We start from the raw sequence: 23875 nt of genomic DNA, 5'->3' as shown, positions 1-23875 counted from the left end.
TTGCTGCTAAAAGGCTCGCTGGCAGGGGCACCAAGCTGGGCGGTCGGGGGCGGGGTGGGAGGAAGCTGCAAGCTTGTGCGGGGCAGGGGCCCGGCCTCAGCCCACAGACAAACCTTCCCCGCGTGTCTCACCTGTCGTGACACGGCGGGTCCGGTGGAGCCGGTCTTTTGAGGCCGGGGAAGAACTCAGATGAGGCGTCAAGACATGGCAGCAAGTGGTTCCTCAAAATATCCTACAAGCTGACGCCTGGGTGGGATTTTTGCCTAGCAGACATTAATTGGAAATACATGAACAGTAATTAACAGGGTGTGTTTTTTATTTATTATTTTTTATTTAAATATATATCTTTATTGATTTCAGAGAGGAAGGGAGAAGGAGAGAGAGAGAGAAACATCAATGGTGAGAGAGAGTCATTGAATGGCTGCCTTCTGCACGCCCCTCACTGCAGATCGAGCCCACAACCCAGGCATGTGCCCTTGGCTGGAATTGAACCTGGGACCCTTCAGTCCGCAGGCTGACGCTCTATCCACTGAGCCAAGCCGGCCAGGGCCAGGATGTGTTTTTTTTTTTTTTTTTTAAGAGTTATACTAATATTGCCACGAGGAAAGTATGAAACAGAAGCAAAACGCACAGAAAGTCAAGGCTTCCCGTAGTTTAATCACTAGCAGCAGTCAATGCCATAGCGAAGGTGATTTCACATCCTTACATTTCCAGATCTGTGCACGCTCACAAGTATGGGGTTGGGAGAACGGCTATTTGAGAGTTTAAGGGCTAGTGTTTTTCCTGATCTCTGGCTAAGCATAACCCACAGTGCAGCATCGGGGTTAGGGAGCGAGGAGTTCATTGACACGGCTACGGAAGTCCCTCCCACTGCTGAGAATCCTTGAGGCCAAAAATTAATCTTTACCTTTCATAAGGACTCAGCTCTTGTCATTTGAAATCTATTTTGCCTTTTGTCTGTTTGTATTTCCTCCTCACTGATCTCAGTGCGCTAGCACTTCACAACCAGGCTGAGAATAAAACGACTTTGCTGAGGCCATTAGAAAACACACTAGTACTTCTAAACAACAGATGGGTGCTTCGCATCTACAATAGCCACCAAGCAGGCACTATGTGCTCATTAAACACAGCACCACAGGCATAAACTGAACAGTCAATGTGCCAAGTGCTTCCTTCTCTTATTACTTATAATTCTGAGGTTCAGTGCTATTGTCTTTATTCCACTTTAGAGATGAGGACATGGAGGCAAGAAAAAGAGTTAAGGCCACATCGCGTTAACAAGGGAGGTGAGAGGGAGTTAAGATTTGAATCTCGCCACGTCTATGGATTTGAGCACCATGAAATAAGAAGGTGCTCTCCCTTCCCAAAGGTTTCACAGGGTGATAACGTGGTCAGCTTTCTTCTCAAATTCAACCCCTTGTCCCCTTTTGTCCCTCCCCCCTATTAAAAAGGCTTGGATTTACCAGAAAAATAATGTTTTAAATCAGAGTTAATTTTACTCTTCTAATAGCTAACAATACTTTCAGACCTTGTGTGAATAACGTTGTAGCCTCTTTGGGGGTGACGTACAGAATGCTATAATTATACTATTTATACAAGCATACTGCCCAAGACCTGAAGTGTGCTACCTATAGGAGCGATCCGCACGTGACATGAAACCTCCAGAGGAAGTGACTATAATACCACACTTGAAGAGTGAGTCACAACTTAATGGGAAGGGCAGGAATGGAAATGTTCTTATGTTGCCTTCATTATCCAACTAATTCCTCTCTTCTGCTGTTTTCAACGGAGCCAGGCCCACCCAGGAGAAGGAAGCGGTAAAGCCTCTTAGAAATGGGCTTTAGGCTTTACGTCTGTAAAAGATACATCCTGACACCTTTTCATCTGCTTACCTAATTGATCTCTAAGCTGTTCAGCAGAGGGAGAAGATGTAAATAACTCTATTTAGGGAATGCCAGAATTAAGGACTAAGAGAGTTAAATAACTTGTCTCAAGTTCTATGAGGAGCAAAAAGCAACATCATTGTCCACACTCTAAAGCATCCGCTCTATCAATAGTTCCGAGGCAGCAACATAAAGGTATCATCCTATTTGAAACCACTAGGTTTTCTTAGACACAGTGAAGTTTTTGTGCTCAAACTTAAGTCTCTTAGTTTAGATGGACAATTACAAGATCGTTGCAGGCATCCTGTTTCTTCAAGCCGTCAACAAGCTTTCTTATATTAAAAAATTGCTTTGTAAAAATAATAATTTGAGTGTTGAAGGGAGCCACTAAGTTCTTGGTTTTTATTTTTGCAGCTGCTATCACTTTTAAAGGTGGCAGAATATAGTAGTATTGCTCAAATAATAAATAAGTTCTTTAAAAACAAACAAACACACTTTAATGTTGTGAACGTGCTGGTCTTGAACAACAGGCATAGGAAGTTGATGGCCGAGGCCTTTAGGCACAAGCCTAGCAAAGCCTCAGGCTCTCAGTGTTACCCAACCCCCTGGGATCTGTCATGTTTTATTGGCTTCTTCTTATTTAGTCATTGTATGGTTTGGCACCATAATGAAATTTCACATTTTTAGAAACAATAGTGTGAACAAAGACCAGATACTTTTTCCCTGTTAATGTGTTATTTAATTTGCTCTGGGTGCTTAAAAAGCAAAACCCTACATAGCCAGTTATATATTGTCTCCTGTACTAGTTCAGTCTTTTTTTTTTTTTTTTTAAATCAGGGAAATGATAATCATGACTTATATTTGAGGACTGGGGGTGAGAGGAGAGGTGTCACTGACATCATGGGGAATAACGATGAGCTAGTAGCTTGAAGAAGAGCAGGGACAGGGTATTCATTACAGTGGGAGCAGAACATGGTTAGAAGGATTTGGCAAGTCTGTCACACATGAGCACCCACGTGTATGCCACATGGCCTATTAATTCTGTAGCGTGTAAACTGAGGGTTCTGGTACACAATATAGGCCCTTAATAAAGGCTAGGAATCTCAACCTATATATTTTTAATATAATGTTTTCTTTTTCCCCCAGGTAGTCAGTCAAGATTTATTCTTTCTTCCACCTCAAAAAAGGACCATCAAGAAAATGTTCCACTCTTCTCTTACCTTCCCAAAGAAAACGTCTTAAGGACACGGACCTTTGTTTTCTAGTTCTATCTGACTTAGGCAAACATGTTTCTATTTCGATTTTGAAATTAAAAAATGTTTTAATTTAGCACCTACTATGTACAGCATATAATTAGGCCCTGCAAACAGAGAAAATGTTCTCAATTTCCAAAAACTTACTATCTCAGTACTGAAAAAGATAGCTCTTTAAACGATTCTAGATGATTTTAAAAATTTAAGCTTAAGTGTTATAAATTCCAGATCTATATCTTTTGTTATCTTATAGCTTTCTAGAAAAGGAATAAATGAGGTTTGAGGAACCCGGTGCTCCTGTTTCTTATTTTGTCAATAAGCAACTACAATTTTTTAAATGTAATCATCTCTTCTTAGTTATGATTTATTGATTCGTTTTTCTGGGGCTATGAACCAAAATGAATGTGACTTGATGTGAAATTCAGTGTTTTAATTCCTACGGCAACAAAGTAGCTCCAACATTCAGCATAAGAAACAGCAACATCCTCCCAGAACTTGGAAGCCGAAATCATTCAATTCCCGGGAGTGAGCTTTTGGAACCTTTTGCAAGTGTCCAATATTTCACTGAGCTATTCTGCCCCTCAGCTACCATTGTCAGCTATGAAACCAGTAGCTCGGAACCCCAAGAGAGCTGTAACTTCATCTCAACTTAGCCATGTTACCAGAATCCAGGAAGCAACTCAAATGTTTCTCAGCTCCTTCACCTTTTCTCAATAGCCTTGAGGGATTTGAGTAAAGAAAACTTGCTGTTTTATATGTAAATCATGACTCATACAAATCCTGGCTAACTTCAGGCTGTGTTAGGGTCGTTGAGTGGGCTTTTGTGGGGAAGCATTAGTAAGATGGGATGTCTGGTGAAATTCACTGATATAATTGAATCAAAGTTTAGACAGGTGAGGACCCCAAACAGGTCCCTTATTGATGTGTTGATGCTCACAGGTATGCATTCAGTATGTCCTCACTGTCTAAATGCATCTTCACTGTCTACATGCATCCTCACCACTCTGGCTGGGATCCTTCATCTCCAGAATTATCTTTCAAAAACAAGAGACTGCCACCCACTCCTGGAAACCACCTGGAAAGCAACATTTGCAGCCTGATGTTATGTCTTCTCTTCAGTTTGCACACTGTATTTTCATTTGTCATGGGTTGGATTCTGCATCCACCCCAGAGCACTACTGGTTCTTTTTAAAGTTTATAAATACTCTGCCTTTTCCCCAAAAGAATTTAAGGCAGGTTATAAACATATACCTAATAAAGTTTTTCGACTTCAAGGCTGTGTCCCAAATGCAAGAGGTCCTTAGGGTTTATTGTTAAAGAATTATGCAAAACATGTGAAATAACTATAGATAAGCAGGGAAAATAAATTTTACTTTCTGTGCTGATCTTGCCCTGGTATTACCATCGCAGTAAAGTCTGCCACCTGAAACTGGGCAGAGCTCCTGGGCCAGCCAAAGTCAGTACAACACACCCAGGAGCGTTGTCAGCACGCCCTGGATTTCACCACCCTGGGTGTTCACAGAGGAGGGATGACACTAAAAGGTATGCAGCCAAACAGTAATTGTTAGATGTCATCTACTGCTGGGAAATAAGATAATTAAGTAATTGCTTTCATGCCACCACTTACAGACACCATGGTTTCTCTCTGGAAAATAACAACCCTGAAAGTGGACCAAGCCCATGCTTTATAGCATATGACTTTTTTTTTTAGGGTTCTGCAGTGTTTAGCATTTGAGATGGAGCTTGGATACATTTCAAAGGAGCGCAGCCAACTTGGCATGACTCAGTGTGTGACCAGCCAACCTGGACCCCTTCAGAAGGTGATTTTCCAGTCTGAATTTTTCAGGGCCTTGTTTCCCCCCTTCTACTTCCTTCTTCATTATGTTGCTTGCATTCACGGCTTATTAGTGGTGCCAGCAGAAATGTTGGCTGAAAAAGTCAGGAAAAGCACAATCAGTCCAAACTGAAGGTCGCTAGGCATATAGATGAAAGATTTGGTGTGGGAGGGGGGGGTGGAGTGGAGGAATTATAGTTTTAAATAAAAATTTAAAGTGCTTTCAGATTTTATTAATCCATAATATTCTGGATCTGATTTATCAAAGAAAATGGATCTTTCCCTGTTCCTCTCAAACTATGAATATGCTCCAGTGAATTACTTTTTTTTTTTTTTTACAAATAGTATGGAAATACCCACCCCACCTCCAATTTTCCTGGTACCACGGGAAAATTGGGGTATTTAATCTTTTCCAAGGAAGTTTCTCCACTTGCTTCCGCCCTCCCCCCCCCCGCCATTGACTCCTGAGCCCTCTGCATCTGACCTCTCCTCAGTCACCAATGCCTTACTAATGGCTAAACCCAGCGGATGCTGTCAGCCCATATCTTGCCCAGCCTCTGCTACATTTGGTGCTGTGGGTCCTTCTCTGTTTCTCAAAATTCTCTTTTCCCATAAGATCCACGAAGCTGTATCTCACGAGCTATTTTGTATCACCCTGACCACCCCTTTTCTGGCACTTCTTCCACCCACACAGTAACTATTGCCATGGCCCTGGGTTATGTTCTCTGTCAGATACTCTTCTCACTCTATATGCTTCGCCTGAGTAAAATGCCCCATTTTTTTCTTTCTTCTTTTTTATTTTTTTAAATGCCCCATTTTGATTGAACCAATACCTATTTGCTAGTGACTCCCACAAGTATATACAGTCCCTACTCTCCCTCAAGTTTTAGATTTCCTTATCCAGTTTCCTGTTTGTCACTGTCACTGATATAGTTCACTGGCCTCTCCAATGGAATTGATGGTGAATTTTTATCTTTCCTCTTTCATTGACTCCTCTTAGAGTATTCTCTTTCTTTCAGTGTCTTCACCAAACTTTCAGTTACCCAAGTTAGAAATCCAGCAGTTCACTTTACATCCTTATCACTTGTCCACACTGGTTTGATTTGCCTCCAAAATTTATTTAATGAATCCATTTTTTCCATTCCTACTACCCTGACCTTAGTTCTAGTCTTTATCGTCGCTTAATGCAACAGTTTTGGTGGTTCTTTCTCCCTCTGTTTCTCTTTCCCTCTCAAATCTCTCCTCTATAATACTATCTGAAGGACCACTAAAAAATGCAAATTTAACCCATATTGCTCCCTTGCTTAAATCTCTTCAACTCTTCATCACCTATACTATTCTTATTCTATCAGATCCTCCACAAACTGCATCCCATCTTTCTCGCTACTCTCTGGCACACTCCAAGATTCTGTATGGATTTGTTTACTGATCCCTGCACATGCCGTTTCTTATCACCCAGACTTTTTTCGCATGGTCTCTCATTCTTGGAATGGCTTTTCCCCCCCATTCATTACCAATGGCTAGCTTTTACTTATCCTTTAAGGCTTAGAAATGGTGTTATATCTGCCAGGAATCCTTCTCTGATACCTCCAAAGCAAGACTATGAACTCTTCATTCATTACAATACTATGCCCACAAATGTTACTGTGCTTTAGTACATTACAAAATTATTAATTTTTATTGTGTCTATCTCCACCATTATAGACTCTAAAGTCAGACTGTTTCATATTAGTGGCTTCCAGGTGGCTCCCATAGAACCTTGCACATAATAACCACTTGGCAAATGGTAGTTGACCGTATGAAGGTTATGCTGATTGGATATTGAAGTGTGCTTTACTCCTGGTACCAATACCTCCTGATTTGTCATTGCTAGACCTTTTAGTTCTTTATGATTTCTTCCCAATCTATGTAAGATACCTTAGCAATTACAACTCTTATAAAGACATTTTATCATTATAGTTCTTTTAAGTTTTCACTCTTACTGTTCTCCTTCAAGGAATTTAAGTTATACGTTATAGAAAGTTACATATTCTCTGCTAGCCCCCTGGGAATCTCTAAAAAAAAAAAAAAGGAAAGCAAGTTCAACACACACCTCTAGTTTATAGACATGCCAAGTTCCTTCTGGGATGATAATTGCCAAGCACCAAAGTACAGTAACTCGTCATCTTTAGTGAATGAGAGGAAGAGGTGGTGTGGAAAGAACATCCTGTTTTGCAGAACCTCAGTGACTAAATGTTGTCATCTCACGTTACTTTTTTTTCTCATTAGTGCATCTGTTTAATTTTATGCTGCCCCAATGGTACATGGTTGACTAAAAGCTAATTTATGCAAAGAAACTGGCGCATAAGAAAAGCAGAGTGGTTTATGTGAATTCCTTGTTCCCCAGCCCTGAGAGGCACCGTAGCACCATCTCTGGTTCCTGGGGATCTTTGAATGGTATGATGCCAGTCCTGATGACGTTCCATTAGACCTCCTGTCAGAATATTCCCAGAAGCAGTTTATTTCTATTTTAGAAAGATACTCAGTTTGAGAACATCAACCAGTATAACGAAGCAAGTTCTCCTACATACTATCGGGGTTCTACAGAAAGAGTTCTACTAGCAACTTGAATGCCCACTATGCATCAATAATGTAGTAAATGCTTCCTATATGTTCTCTTACTTACCTTGCAAAATAACAGTCTGAAATAAGGTCCATTATCCCGTTTTTAATATGTGGATACCAAGGCTCAGAGGGCATAAGCAACTTGCTTGAGGTTATACAATTGGTAAATAGGTGAATTTAGATGAAAGCTAAGTCAGTTTTTGTCTCAGTTTAAGTACTCTCAAACGCCTTGCTCTTTTTGCTGAAACATAGCTTGTTTAATTTGACTCTTACAGCCATTTTGAATGTTTTTAATTTTAACAAACTATACATTGAAAGTGTTGAATATGTCATTTCAAATTTTTGAGTGAAGAGGCCCTGGCTGGTGTAGCTCAGTTGGTTGGAGCATTGCTTGTGCACCGAAAGAAGGCCGTCAGTTTGAGCCTGGGTTAGGGCATGAGGCAATTGATCAATGTTTCTCTCCTTTCCTCCCTCTCTAAAAAAAAAAAAAAAAAAAGTTTTTTTTTTTCTTGAGTGAAAGGTACATTTATTATTATTGCAGTCTCAAATGCAAGACCTTGACAAGTGTCAGCAATAATTAAATGTTAATATTTGTTATTTGTTTTAAGCTATAAGTGACAGCAGGAAGTATTTATATTCACCAAAAGGGATGAGAAATATCTCTTGCTTTCATGGGTCACATAACCTGTTTGGGTTAGCCAGTTTCTGTGTGTGATGACAGCTTAACAAGTTGATAGTGCTTATCTTTATGGCTTTTCTGTTGAATTTGATTTTGATCTAATAAATGAAAGGATTGGAAGAGTTCTAACTTCACATGGCTTGCTTACTCTTGAAACATGATATTATCAAACACATTAGGAAAATTACTTAAGATAACATTGATCTGTAAGATCATTTGAAAATTTTGTGTAGTTTCAGTCAGCAGGATTATTGCCTATTCAGAAACTCACTCAGGAAGCAAGTCTTGAGTTAGGAGAAAAATATTGCTAATTAGTAACTCTAACCTGAAGATTCCAAATCTTTGAATCTTCCTAATAAAAGGAAACACATAGTCTTAATATTAAATTATTTTTTTCTCTTCTAATAAAGATAGAGATGATTTTACCTTGTTTGAGAAAATGTTTTGGAGTTTATTTTAACAAAACCACCTGGCTGAATCCCTTCTTTGCCATTTTCTCAGATTCATTCTAGATAGATAAGATTATCTTCTACAATACTAGATTATTAACCGCACTTCCTTTCGTATCATAATCTTTTAAAAGTTCAGTTAAAGAAGATGAGAAATAAGTTAATGCTTTTTCCCTTTTAAAAATGAAACAGATGTTCTATGTTTTGGCGACATACCATAGAGTTATCATTTTCCAGAATTATGTCAAGATTATATTTCAGGTTGCAAAGAAAATGTCAGCATAATACTTAGATCCAACCAAGAAGGCAGATAAAAATGTATGGGAAATAACTAATAACAAGTTGTATAGTTCAAAAACAATTTTAATTCACTTTAAGCTAGCTGTGCTATGTAAAAGACAAAGGAGGCAGTGAGAACTTAGCTGAGTTTCAAACCCATAAAGCTGGCTCTCATCAGCATGAGTCACTGGGAGATAAAGGCATCCAGTGATCTGCTTGAATCATTTGCTGCCAGCCTGCAAAAGATTTGGGAAATTAGCAGTGTCCTCACTTTTTGATGGCATGGCAAAAGAAAGGCTAATTCATGAAAAGGAGAAACCCCTTTCATTTGACATTGGATTTCCTCCTAGCTCAAACACAAATGGCATTCCTAATAACAAAGCAATGTGCTGGGAGACTAGACAGAGATTGTGTGCCTTTAAAAACAGCTTCCCATCTTTTGAGCATAACAAGTAAAGGGTGACCTGGGAAATTTTGAATCTACAAATAGTCTCATTTTACAGACTATCCCTTCTTGTTTTTTTTTTTTTTTAAGGACATCAATAAATGTTCATTAATTTCCCAAGCAGTTGTGCTTTGTAATGAACTTGACAGTTTCCATTTTTACCCTGCGAATGATTTATGGCCTGGTTAGAACATATGATTCAGGTACACGTTTTTTGTGGCATTTTAGGATGATGAAGTATGCTGACGATAAGAACGTACCGTCTTTTCTCTTTGAAGATGTTGACAGTCTGGCTATAATCTGGCATAACTAACAACTGGGCCATGCCAAGTTAACCAAACACTCATCATCATGACACTAGATGGTATTTGTGTCTCTTCTCCAATGTCAGTACTGCCTCTTCTCGATTCAGGAAAAGGGTCAGGCTTATGAGAATGGCAACCCATGGTTCAGCCGGGCCCTTATAGGGTCTCCTTACCCCTGGAGGAATGACCCTGGGACATCCTCAGCGATGAAATGAAAGAAACAGGAAACAGTTTCTTAATGCCAAGAAATTTTTAATCCCAGACTCCAGGAAAGACTAGAAGGTGGCCACTCATTTTTTCCCAGCCTGAAAGTATGTATCGTCAGGATCCATCCTTGATAGCTGCAACCGTGCTTTTCGGTGTCTTTGTCTAGTTCCTTATTCAGAAAGCACCAGCTCTTTGGTAGCTGCTCTTGCCTTCCACGGTCCCTTCATGCTTGAAACTTGAATGTGTTTCACTGTGTCCTTAAAAGCTGCTCTTCGCTCCTGTCTTCTGGCCGCCAACCTTCACAACCCGGGCAGCAGTTGTCATTTCTCCGCCGCCGCGTCCATGCCCACGGAGTTGATATGCAGGGAGCATGATTCCAATTACGGTCTTGGTTTCCCTCCCACCTAAAGTGCCTCTCTCTTTAACTGGCACAGTCTTACGATCCTTGGATTGGAGGTGAACTCATTTTACAACCTTGTTTCTGCTAGTGTGCTCATAGCACTTCTAGTTTAATAATAAACCTTTTTTGTTGTTGCTCTGAGCATAATTTGTAAATTACTTCCCAGAGCTGCCCTTACTAAATGTCTCTGACCTTATTGTCGAGAAAGGCTTGACAAGCAGAAGCTGCTGCCTGGGGGCTGGAATGTACCACTTCCTGTTCTTTCTTTCCAAGCTGAAGCATTCTATCCAAACAAAAACTGAACTCAGTGCACATGTGACCCGGAGTTAGTTTGAAACAAAACTCTCCAAAGATGAAAAACTTTACACATTAACTCCTGGTTCCACTCCATCTACTTACAGTGCTTAAGACTACAAAGAGGGCCTTTAAAAAGAACCAAAACAAACAAAGGGATGGTTCAAGCTGTGGATGATGGCAAACAAGCAACCAGCAGCCACAGATAGCATCAGATTAATTGCTGCTGACTTCTGACAAGATGTAAGAAACTAAGACAACAGCACAGTACTGTTTAAGTCAGAGACTCCAGAGCCCTGCTAGGACACTACTCAATCCCACTAGGACATCTCAGTGTAAAGCAATCTGTACTTGGACCCCAGCTAAGGGTGTTTTTGACCAGAAGGAGCAGAAGAATCCTATGTCTTCACTGTAAAATACTATGACTACAGCATGGCCCCTTGGTTATAAATACCTGCAGTTGATCCTGATGTCTTCTTGTAGCCATGCTTCCTGTTTTCCTGTCAATAATTTGCTTATGATATAATGTGAACCCTACCAAAAGGTACACCAGCCAGGCATTAAACTGAAGGCTTTCGTTCTTCTCTTTTGCTTAGGAGATGAATGAACAACAAGTGGTAATAAGATGGGAGACAGGAAATTAGCAGCCAATCACTGAGGTAGCTTCCCTAAAAGGGGAAGAAATCCTGGGAGAAACGTTATTTTATTCAAAGGGGAGATGCTCCCCAGGAGAGGGAAGGCACTGGGCAGAGGGAGGAGTCGGAAAGATGGTGGTTCTGGGTCCATGAGGTGGTAGGAACTGCCTAGCAGATGGATGGCTGTGGGTGAGAAGTGAGGAGGCTGAGCACCAGACCTAAAATCCCCTGGGCTCTGGCCAGACTGGACATGAAAACTCATGACTGGATGTGACACTGGTAGGGGGGTCGCCTTTCCCCTAAGAACCTCCACAGCAGGCCTCTCCTCCAGTTCTCGCCGTGGCCCCTGCAGCAGCGGACTTGACTCTGCCCTGTTCTGGGACAAACTGTAGGAAAGGTGATTCTGTGGCATTCAGTAACTGAGTGGGTCTTCAGAATATGGATCTTTAAGTGCTAACACCAGAAAGGTTCTGGGTGAACCGAGATGAACTGGTCTCCCTGTTGCACAAAAAACTGTATAGAAAAATCACCTTCTTTTCCACATATGCAATAAAACTTCTATTTGGACCTTAACTCAAATAGAGGCTGACTGACACATGTTTGACATATTATCATAATAGGAATATAGATAGAACACCATCAGTTTAAGAGAAATAAAATAAAGTTTTACACCAGCACTTACCTATTGAGACAGATCTGTTCATTTAACATTGTTCATAAGTTGCACTTTACAGTGCGATTCAAGGTCTCCAACTGGATAGTGGTATTAGAATAATTATAACGATTATAACTAGGACTTATACAGTGCTGTGTAACTTAGAAAAAAAAAAGAAATCCATTTTGTTATTTGATCTTTACCTCAATCTTGGGAATGTTATTTTCATTCACATTTTGTTGATACAGAAAATGAGGCATAGCAAAAGGTCATAAACAATAGAGTATGATCGCAAATGCAGGTTTTCTTGACTTCAAAACCTGTGCTTTTAAGTTCTTAAGTAATATACCAGGTAAAGAGAATAGTATGTGTAAAGGCCCTGAGGTAGGTTAGAATTTGACATTGTCAAGGAACAAGCAAGGTGAGAGATGAAGCTACAGAGTTTTGTGGGGTCCGGAGGAGGACAGCTGTCAAAATGCCGGTCTTTCAAAGGCATTACAAGTCCACCAGGGAACTCGGTGGACTATAAATGCAGGCCCTGTACACAGTGCTGAAGTGCACAGTGCCCGTGAGCGGAAACTGAAGAACAAAAACACTCTCCCCACCAGTGCAGGCCTCTCTCTGAACATGTTTTCAGGTCAGTCAGCTAAAAATTAGTTAAAAATCTTGAAACCCATTAGACCTAGTGCTATTTACTGGGAATAAATTAGGTTTTGGGGGGTTATTTTTTAAAATTATCAAAATATAAAAATCCTTTCGTATACCAAACAATACAGTGTTAAGTTTGGAACAAAGAAAGAACGAATTAAACAGCTGGGGAGAACAAAAGCTGCAGAAAAGTCAAGAGAGTTTTGTCATTTCCTCCAGAATAGTTTCTTGCTTTGACCAGTGGAAGTGAATGTTTTTATTTTTATTTATTTATTTATTTTTAGTTATTAAGTGTGTTTCTCCCCACTCCCCTGGCAGTGAGTTGAATTTGTGCCCCCAGAGATTCATGTCCACCCAGAACTTCAGAATGTGACTTTATTTGGAAGCAGGGTCTTTGCAGATGTAATTAGTTAAGGATCTCACGATGAAATCATCCTAGGTTCAGAGCGGGCCCTAAGTCCCATGACTGGTGTCCCTGTCGGAAGAGTAGAGACAAAGGGAGGACTCTGTGAAGGCAGAGGCGGAGATTCCTCATGCAGCCTCTGAGTCAAGGAATGCCTGGGGCCACCCGAAGCTGGAGGAGACAAGGACAGTTGGCTCCCTGGAGCTTTCAAAGGAAGCATGGCCCTGCTGACAGCTTGACTTCAGACCTCTAGCTTCCCGAACTATGAGGGAATACACTTCTGTTGTTTTTGAGCCTCCAGTTTGTTGTAAATTGTTATGGTAGCTATAGGAATCTAACACACCCACTAAATAAATGTTGAACGGGTGGTTTGCTATAGTCTGTGTTTTGGTTCAACCTTGTTCCCTGGTTTTTGGTAGGAGTAATAGGGCACATGTGATGTACTTTTCAATAAGAAACACTGGCAGAAAGGAGATTTGGGTGGAAAAATGTGGTTCAAACATAGACATAAGGAGTTTCAGTTGCCTATGCCATATCTAAGTGGAGATGTTGAACAGTCATTTGGATATATCCATCTGGATTTCAGAATCTTGGTTTGGGCTGGGTACATGTGCTGGGAGTTGTCTGTGCACAAGTGGTACATGACCCAGAGGAGTGGTTGAAATTGCCTGGGAAATCAGTGTTATGAAAGAGAAAAGAAGCTCACTTGCAAACAGTTTCCTGAAGAGTTGCATTCTTTAAACCTGAGGTAGACGAGGAAGAGATTAGGAGGGAATGGTAGAGAAGACAGAGTAAAGCCAGAGAGGAGGGTAGCACATCAGCCAGGGGAGGGGACTACTTGCCAGTGTTGAATGCCGAGCTGTTAAATAAGATACAGATTGAACATGGCCACCGGCAGTAGCAACACGAAGGTCACTGAGGACTTCAGCGAGAGTAGTTTAGGCAGAGTGGGATTCAGACTGGAGCAGCTTGAAGTGCACACATATTTAAAATGATTTAATATCTTTTCTAAAAGGAAGGGAATGGATGGGAAATGAGAAAATTGAGGAAGCAAAACTCACAAAGTTTGGCTCTGCAAAAAAAGGATGAAAGTGTTCTGTGTGTGCGTGTTTTAAGAGGGAAAGGACTTGGGTGTGTTTAAACTCCTGTTGAAAGTTGAGGGGAAGAACTGTTTGAAGGGAATGAGTTTGAGGGTAGGTGGGGAGAGAGGAGGTAATTAACAGTGCAAAGTTCCACAGAAGTTCCACGATTCACTGGACACATGGAAGGAGTTGGCCCTAGGAGAAGGGAAGTCTCCCCCACTGTGGCAGCAGGAAGGTGAAGACGGGTGGGGATCTGAGAGTGGGCAGGTACCGAGTTCATGGTGGGTGGCTCATGCTGCGAGGTATCAACTAATGTATGCCTTTTCCCAGAAAGTTAAAGTGCCACGCCTTGATATATTTCTAGTTTAGGACTCTACTTTACACTGAGATATTCTCTTCCTACAATTAATCCAAATAAGTGGTAATTTAGGATTGTAATTTCTCCAAAGCTTCAGACCACACAACTGTATTTGGCTCAAGTCAAGATACTGTACTGTTTTTATAAAATAAAAGACTTGCCATTACTTTTAGTTATTAATATCTCCAGAAAATTACACACATATCTATAGAAATATAGTATTTGTTATGCTCCCGAGAGAGAAAAATTACAATCATTTCCAAAATGAAAAAAAAAGGCATAAAAATATGGGAAAATTGATTTGGGGACTTCCTAGTTGATTTAGCCAAATTTTAAAAAATGTAAGCAGTCTTATAATAACAAAACTGCTCTTATAGTAACTGAGTCAATACTGGACTGTGGGGCTGCTCATCCAGTTATATAATGCATACAGCAAGCAGATAGACAGAAATATAGAGAAGTGAGTCAGTAGATGGGTAGGACACGATACTACTAAACATCAGTTCTACTGCTCCTGTTACCAGGCACGTGATAAGCTGAGTATAGCAGCTAGCTATTGATTTAACCTTTTTCTGGCTCCTGACATGTAAGAATTCCAATATCGTGCCTGCGCAACACTGAATAATAAATGATACTACTTTGAAAGTGTGTGTGGTCCTGTGCATATCCTTTTTTTCATGAGCTGCTTTTCTTCTGAACTTAATCCTTTTAGTCCCACATTAAATTCCTTATGGTATATTCACCCTCAGGACTGGCAAGGATAGAGCATCCCCTGCCCATTTTCTTTGACATAGTAATTATTTCCTGATAATGATGTGGTAGAAATAGCAGCATAGTTGGCAATCAAGGCTGAACTACTGATCGATGTTAATTCACTCCATAATCTAGTTACTAGATTAGAGTACATTTGTTTTGTTGCTGTATGTGTTGGCCTTCTGACCCATGGTTAATATGCCATTTTATTTGAGCTTATCACTGCTGGAGCTAGGGGAACAGGCCTTACATTAGTGAAGCTAAGGAAATGTTGCCACACTTTATGTCTTGCTTTATAAATCACAGCAGGTACCATAATTCATTTCAGCAATGAATTCATAGGGCAATTATATGGCTATAAATGTAATAGTAATACAATAAAGGTTTTCTTTAAAAGCCCAAGTACTGTTCATTTAAAAATTCTAGATTTCATCAGTCTTTTGATAGTAATAGTATTACTTTTTATTAATCTTTTGAAAAGTGATACTCCATCTGTATACAGCTTTTTCTTCAGTTCCTGAAGTTTTAGTTAAGAACTGGTAACTGAAAGTTTTTACAGTCATTTAGAGAATATTGGGTTTCATTGTTAAAAAGGAGAGATTTTTAAAAAATGATGATACAGAGAACATTATGCATTTACATTTCCAGCGTTGGTAAATTAGGTTCTTACAGGCCCCTAACAATGTTTCTGGAAGCGAGCAAGCAAACAAAAGAATTTGGAAATAAGAATTTGGAAAATAAGGGTTTAGGTTTATATACCACTCACTGCAAAACCTTCTGCAAACCACCTAATGTGTCTGAACTTCTGTTTCCTAACCACAAAATGCGAGTATCAGCCTCGCTGCTCCTTCTAATGTTCCCTCTAGCTCTAACATTCCCAGGACAATCACATTTTATGGGTCAGAGAATAATAACTATAAATAATGATTTATTTCTCCTGGAAAACAAGCATGCACACTAAGTTACTATATTACAAAATATGGGAGGAACAGAACATAATAAAAAGAACATGTAGTGACTCAGACTGGGGCTGAAACCCTCGCCTCACCATTACTGTTCGTAAGCAGTTCATGTAATGCTCTCCGCCAGTTGCCTCACTTCTGCAGGGGAGCAATCCATCCTCCTTGACGGGGCTATGATAGCAAATAACCAAATAGATGGGCAGAGCTTAGCCAGGCACAGTTGGTACTCAATAGAGGCGAGTCATTATTTTCGTTGTTTTGTCACAGAGGATTGCTATGGGAATAAAGGCCCCCGGCACAATAGGTAGCACCCATTTTTGCCTCCTTTTTATAAGTATCAGTTGAAACCCAGGGTTTTAAGACTAACCACACAATGTGAGAAAAAGGGCATCAAAAATGGCCAGAAAAATTCCCAAGTCGTGAGAATGAGGCAGGCAGTTTCTGGGTAAGGTTAATAATCCCATACTGGGGAAGTGGGTGAATGTTGTTGACTCAAAGTAGAAATCCACTGTGGTAGCAGTAAAATAATACACGTGTACAGTATAGAAAACTGGGTAACGGGAATCAAAAGGAAATAAAACACCTCCAACAACAGAAAGCCAATTCACCCAGCAGCAAAAATCAGTGAGGTGGGAAGCCGATGAGGAAAATCAATGAAGCAAGGATTCTTCCTTGTGTCCAGGAATGAATGAAATGCAGTGCAGAGGTTTTGATAATAGACCTGCTCCAAACTTTCTTTAGCTCTTCTGGTTGCTTCTTCAGCATATATTTGAAACAGAGAGCACTGGATTTATAATCAGAATGCTTACTCTGCTGTGCAATAGAAATGTGACTGTGGACAAGCCTCTTCGCCCCTGGTGGACTATTTTCTCCTCTCTGGGGAATGCAAAGAATTATACAATGTAACCTATCCCTATGTACTCCAACTCAAAATATACATGCTCAGATTTTTAAATTATAATTTTACAGTTGAACCTTCCAATGGTTGGTTTGCTTGAAATGAGCCCCTCTCGGTGTCACCCCAGCTATTTCTGAGAGTTCCTTAGGGGTCTTTGATCTCTGGCAGAGTCTTTTTTAGTTTATTCTGTCCTGATCTTCTCTCTCTTTTCTACTCCACTGTTGATTGTGCTGGAGTTACACTTATGAGGTAGCCATTTGAGAAGACTGGTCTCTACTGGGTTTCTGCTCTTGGAACTGGGCAAGCGGGGCTGCTCTGGCTTTTCTCCAGCCATGCCCCACCTCCTGGGGTGGGGAATCCACTGGGCCCACTTGTCACTCTAGCCCTGTGGTCGGCAAACTGCGGCTCGGGAGCCACATGCGGCTCTTTGGACCCTTGAGCGTGGCTCTTCCACAAAATACCATGGCCTGGGCGAGTCTGTTTTGAAGAAGTGGCGTTAGAAGAAGTTTAAGTTTAAAATTTTTGGCTCTCAAAAGAAATTTCAATCGTCGTACTGTTGATATTTGGCTCTGTTGACTAATGAGTTTGCCAACCACTGGGCTAGACCATGCTCTGGGTCTCCAGGACTCCAGAATCTCCAGCCCAGAGGGACTTCAGGCTTCCTCCCTGGGGCCTTCATCCTGAAGGGTATGTACACTAGAACAGTCAAGTGTACATACCCTACAGGCCAAAGGACCAACTTAGGGTGGTTGTTTGCTGTGAGAGTATGTCTATAGACTAAAAGTGTGGTTGGAGATATCCACTCATGAGTGAACAAGACCCCTCCTCATATGGGACAGAGCCAGCTTGGGAAGAGAAGGGGATGGGCAGTGGGCAGAAGAGGGGAGAGAAAATTCTGAATTTGAACTGGCCTACCAGGTCATTATGAAGGTAGACTTGGCAAAGGAAGAAGATGATGGGACCTGTTCTAGGCAATTAGGCAGTTTAATTCAGAATGTTTAAATATTTGGCTCTGGGCACATCTCCTTTGTAATCCTGCCCAGGCCTGCAGACACTGGGGTAGGCCTGTCTGAGTGAGGTGATCACCACTGATACCTCCTCTTCAGCTCCAGAAAGGGCTCTGCCCTTGCTAATTCTCCTCAGCACAAGTGATACCAGTTTGTGACTTTAGTAAGAGTTCACTGAAGACCAGGAAATAACCAAAGTCTAATGCAGAGTAACCAACAGCTGTTATCAGTGGCGGCTACTTTTAGGACCCACAAACTCAGGTAGACTGCAGAGTTCCTGATGGGCTCCCACAGCTTCTGGAATTGTGGAGCCCAGCTCTGCCGTATCAGTGAGTTCTAAGCACCTCCAAACCCTACTCTAGGCCCAACTATTTAATGTTGTTCTTCTTGTTCTTGTTTTAAAAGCCAGGCTTGTTTTATTTAAACCAGAATAATTGGCAGTAATACTATCTTTCCTTAAGATAAGAGCCTACCTACCCATCAGCACCCACTTGTGTGGAATTTGACCACAATAGCTTGTAAGAGATCACACTTGTTCCCCTATTTCTCAAAATCCTAATTCCTCAGTCTTAACTGGCACGTGTTTGGGTTACTAACTGATGAGTCCAGGCAGCAGAATACAAGCCCCAGGCCAACTCCCCATCACAGCCTCACCTGCAGTAGGAGGAGAGGCAGGTAGAGGAAGGATGACACTTGCAAGTCCCTCCTGCCATAGCCTGGCCTCTGATCCCAGAATCCTGAGAACAACTATCTAGACAAAAAAGGACGCAGACCTTCCAGGAACAAGTTATTCTTGATTTTAAGACTAGGTGGGGGGAGGGGGAGGATTCTCTACCCTCTGGGGCAAAAACCTACTATTCCCAATTATAGAATTGAATAGAACTCAAGATATCAGTTTGAAAAATTTAGATTAAATTTTTATTATCCAGGGCTTTTCTGAAAATATGAGTCTGCATCTGTATGTATATCTGCGATATTTAAAAGGCTCACCAGCCCTGGCCTGTTTGGCTCGGTGGGTGGAGCATAGGCCTGCGGACTAAAGGGTCCCAGGTTCGATTCCAGTCAAGGGCACATGCCTGGGTTGCGGGCTCAATCCCCAGTGTGGGGCCTGCAGAAGACAGCTGATCAATGATTCTCTCTCATCATTGATGTTTCTCTCTCTCTCCTCTGAAAGCAATAAAAATATATTTAAAAAATAATAATAAAAGACTCACCAGAGTTAATTTTCCCAAACTTGCTCCTTGGCAAGTTTTCAATTTTCAAAATAATTAGAATCAAATCTCTGCCACTCATTTTTTCATTTTTATTTAATTTACTGGGTGACACTAGTTAACAAAATTATATAGGTTTCAGATGCACAATTCCACAACACACCTTCTACTAGTATACACAGTATCCTGTGTTCTCCATCCCAAATCAAGTCTCCATCCAGCACCATTTATCTGCCATACATTATTAAATGTGTTTACTACCAAACACAGTGTTTATTCTTAAGGCGAGCAATAGTATCTGTCCTACCTCCGTCATGGATGATTGTGAAGACTGAAAGAAAAAAAGGATGTTGTGCCAGGGTAACATGGTAGCAGGTCTAAACCCCATGAATAACAGCAGCTCGGTGGCATTACCATTAGCTACTTCACAGGCTCAATGTTTGGACTTCAAAAGCAGATTGCAGACCTTGACATGATAATCCAATGGCTAGGTTATTCTGTTACCTTTCCCTTCATTCTGAGGCTAGCTGTCCTGGTGAACATATTTAGATTCAATTCAATGTTTTATTGAGTGTCTTCTAGGTATAAGGCGGGATGATAGGCATTGGAACTCCGACTACATTCCCTTGGCTCAAAGCAACATTTCCAGGTCTATACCCACCCTGGAAAACTTTGGGGTGCTCTGCTGCTGAAGACAAATTTTTTCTTTTGTTTCTCCCCATTTTCCTCCTTATTCATTTTACATGACCTGAGAGAAAGAATGGTAGGGTCTGCCTTCGCCCAACAAATGAATTGATTTGTTTTGTTAGCATGAACACTATGTGTAAGACACAGCTGTAATGGTGAAGACCAGATTCCAGAATCAGCAGACCAGCTTTCAAACTCTTAATTGTTGAATTATTTAATATCATCAAAGCAGACTTTGACCATATGTCAAATGGGATCAAGAATAGTACCTTTTTCACAAGAGTGTTGTGAGGATTATGGAAGATAATGACTACAGAGCACTTAGTACAGAAGACTCAACTGTTAGTCATTTTAAAATACTAGTAATTATATTATTTCTGAATTAGGTGCTAAAGAGGACACAGGGATCATAAATTGAGACCCCTAATGCCAAGTGTAGAATCCTTCTAAAGGGAATAAACTATACATCAACAATGTGGTTTACCGTGAGAGACAGGGAGGAAGGAACTCTTTGTTATTTAGAATCACACCTATGTAGAATATATCTGAGAGATGGGAAGTAAGTGAAAAATGAATCAGTACAGCTATATTGGGTATTACAAAGTACATATAGATCCTGTGCAAATAACAGGCATGAAATAATTCATGAACCATTGACAACAGATTATTATTGTAATATTCTGCAATGGTAATCATGATTTTTTGCAGGTAGCTCTATTATTGATCATTCATAAGGAGGGTAATATTATCCATGCTCATGTGTAATGGGCAAAGCGATTCCAGCTTGGTCCTAGTCTAGAAGTTACATTCCAGAAGTTTACTCCTGCAGTCAGCATGCAGGAGGAGAGAGAAATACACAGATTTCAAGGCAATGAAGGCAGAGCAGCCTTTCCCAATCACTGACTCCCCGCCCACTCCAGTGGAGACACTGAAGGAAAGCCGACTCCTTCCTGATAAGACAGCGTTTCAAGTCTAACACTGAGCAGTTGTAGACTGAGATAGGAAATGTCCTGGAAAACAGCCATAGAGGCCTTGATAGAAGAAACGTGAGTTAATGCACATAGGAGTTTAGAACAGTTCTGTAAGTGTGCTAAGTCATTAACAAAAGTCAGCTTTTATTATTGTTTTTCCAGGAAAAAGAACAACTTGGACACACACAAGAGTTTCTGTGGAACCTGCACAGGTTGAAGACCATATAGAACAATTCAGAAACTTAGAAATTTAGATCCAAAAAGCATATAAGGCTGTTTTATTTTTTTGTTAAAGAATCAACTCCTTAGTTCTTACATGTGTGATGCTATTGAAAAGCTTTTGCAATGGATCACATGTTTAACTCCGTAGTAATCTATATACATAGTTATTCCTTCGCTTTAAATGTGTCATCTTCATAAATTTCCAATCTAAAACGCTTCCAGCTATTATTACACCTGATAGTACCTGGATCTACTCTAGTTCAAGTTCTAGGGCCCACACTGGAGTGGGCAGATCAGATAAGCGTGCCACCTCACATAAAGCTGCCCTGTTTGTTGGGGCATGTTTATGATTTCAGTCGTGTATTTTACTTAAGATGAGACCTCCTATCCCCTTATTCAAAGCTCACTTTTCTCTTTTCTAATTCAATACTAAACATTTATTGAATTTCAAATATCTACAAGGCCATGAATATGTCTGGCCAGCCAGAGTAGGGGCAACTTCAGATTCATCAATTAAATGACAATGTGCTGGGAGGAGCAACGAACACCTTCAGGCCCCTGAACCAAGATCTGTGCTTCAAGATCTGCATGAGACTGAAAAACAATATACTTACCCATTAGAGACAGTTTTACTTTTCTGGTTATAAATATATAATCCCTAGGTTTGTAAACTACTCCCTGTGAGGAGAAAATGCTGCTTTCCTGTTGTCACTTGACATAACCTGAATTTTTGAAAGCACTCATATACATTCTCTACTATTACATGGATTTTGAAGACTTTTTATGAAAGTTAATGACTCATAGGGCAATCTATGTGACTTAAACACAATGGCAACCTATGCAGGTGGTTTTTATGTGCTCATACTGTGCCTGCTGTGTATATTTTTTCTAATTAGTCATACATCCTGAAGCAGTTAAGAATGTCTGTGGGAAGAAATATGAATTATATTAGGACTGCTCTTAGCCTGACCCATGGTGAACTTGAGTGAGTAAAATACCCCCTGGAGAGAAAATTGCTCACTGTATAAGGTAGGTGTATTCCTTTCTTTCAAAGCAACAGGATACATTTAGCAGCAAGGAAAAGAGAGATTATAAAATATATCCTGAGTTAGACCCTTTGGTGATTTGTTATTTTTCAGGGTCAATTTCTTGGCTTCTAAGATCTGTCCCTTAAAAAGAGAGTAGTTTAAAAGCTGGAAATGATCAAGAATCCAATTTTTTTTTTCATGAAGTCTTCCTGGTGAAGGGATGGAAAGGAATTTAATTTAGATTTTAGTAAGCAGTCCAGGATGATTTTTAGATAAACTATAAAGCCATCGGCTTATACTTAATTTGCCCTGATAAAATTTAATTACCCTCAGACAAAGCAAGTTCTTCCTAATTAGATTTGACATAAAAAAATTAAAACACAGCAAATTAACAAGGAAAGTGATCTCCAGATAATTAATGCCAGGAGAATTACATGTTGTACTTAAGGAGTGGTCTGGAAAGGGTTCTAACAACTAAACAAAGGGAATTCAGTGTGGTAATAATAGGAGGAAAGGTAGCCAAAGAAAAGAACGCTGTGATGATGAGCCTCAGGTCAGTGTTTGAGTCTCTAGAGGGGCGTAAAGAATAAAACCAGTGTGTTAGAAGGCGCTCTCAAGGATCTAAAATCACCCGCTCCTGCATAGAGGAGGAAACTGAGGTTTCACATAATAAAGTGACTTGTCCACAGACACAAAGCATGACAAAGTTATTAACTGGGCAGGCGTGAGTCTTCTGCTTAAGTGTTAGGGAATTTATACTATTAGGTATTATCTTCCTCATTGGATGTGGAAGGAAGAAGTTTCTAACAGTACAAATATTTAAGGTTATTATGTAGACTGCCCATAAAAACTTACTAAATATGCATAATCATTTAAAATAGACTTCTATCAATAATGTAGGAATTATGGGAAATATTATCTATGTAATCCAGAGAGGCAAACTTTAGAATGTTTTCTTGGGGGAATATCTAGTATTTAAATAAAAAAGTGATCTAATATGGCAATCCAGCTCAAACAGTCAGTATAATATCTGAGTATTTAAAAATGTGTTTAAAGATATGCAGATGGCATAGAAGCATATGGAAAGATGCACAACGTCATTTGTAATGAGGGAATTAAAAATTAAAACAATAATGGGGCCCAGCTGGTATGGCTTTGTGGTTGGGTGTCTACCTATGAACCAGGAGGTTACAGTTCGATTCCTGGTCAGGGCACATATCCGAGTTACAGGCTCCATTCCTAGTGTGGGGTGTGCTGAAGGAGGCCGATCAATGATTCTCATCATAGATGTTTCTCTCTCTCTCTCTCTCCCTCTCCCCTCCTCTCTGAAATAAATAAAAATACATTTTTTAAAAAAGTACAGAATAGCAAAAGTGTTATCCAAAATGTCCTTTCTGGATTATCTACAGATTTGATTTCTATATGCTATTTTGTCTACTATTTAATGCAGTACCACTCAGCCATATTATATATTTCCAGATATCCTGGCAAGTAAACTGTGTGTGGTCAGAGGTAGCCTCTCTTACGTTTCATTCTGACCAAGTCACAGGCTTGCTCATGGCCTTGGGTTTGTAGGCATCTCCAAAAGCCACTCAGACCGTGTGCTCAGAACCGAGGCTGACTTGTAGTGTGCCATGGTCGTCAGATTGCTGTATCCAATCAGAGACTTTGTCACCTGAGAGGAAGATGAATTATTTCCTCCCAGACCTGAATCCTGCTTAGA

The sequence above is a fragment of the Cnephaeus nilssonii genome (assembly GCF_951640355.1).
Source record: "Cnephaeus nilssonii genome assembly, chromosome: 10".
Lineage (NCBI taxonomy): Eukaryota > Metazoa > Chordata > Mammalia > Chiroptera > Vespertilionidae > Cnephaeus > Cnephaeus nilssonii.
The sequence above is the reverse complement of the archived record's forward strand: the minus strand, read 5'-3'. Positions refer to the sequence as shown.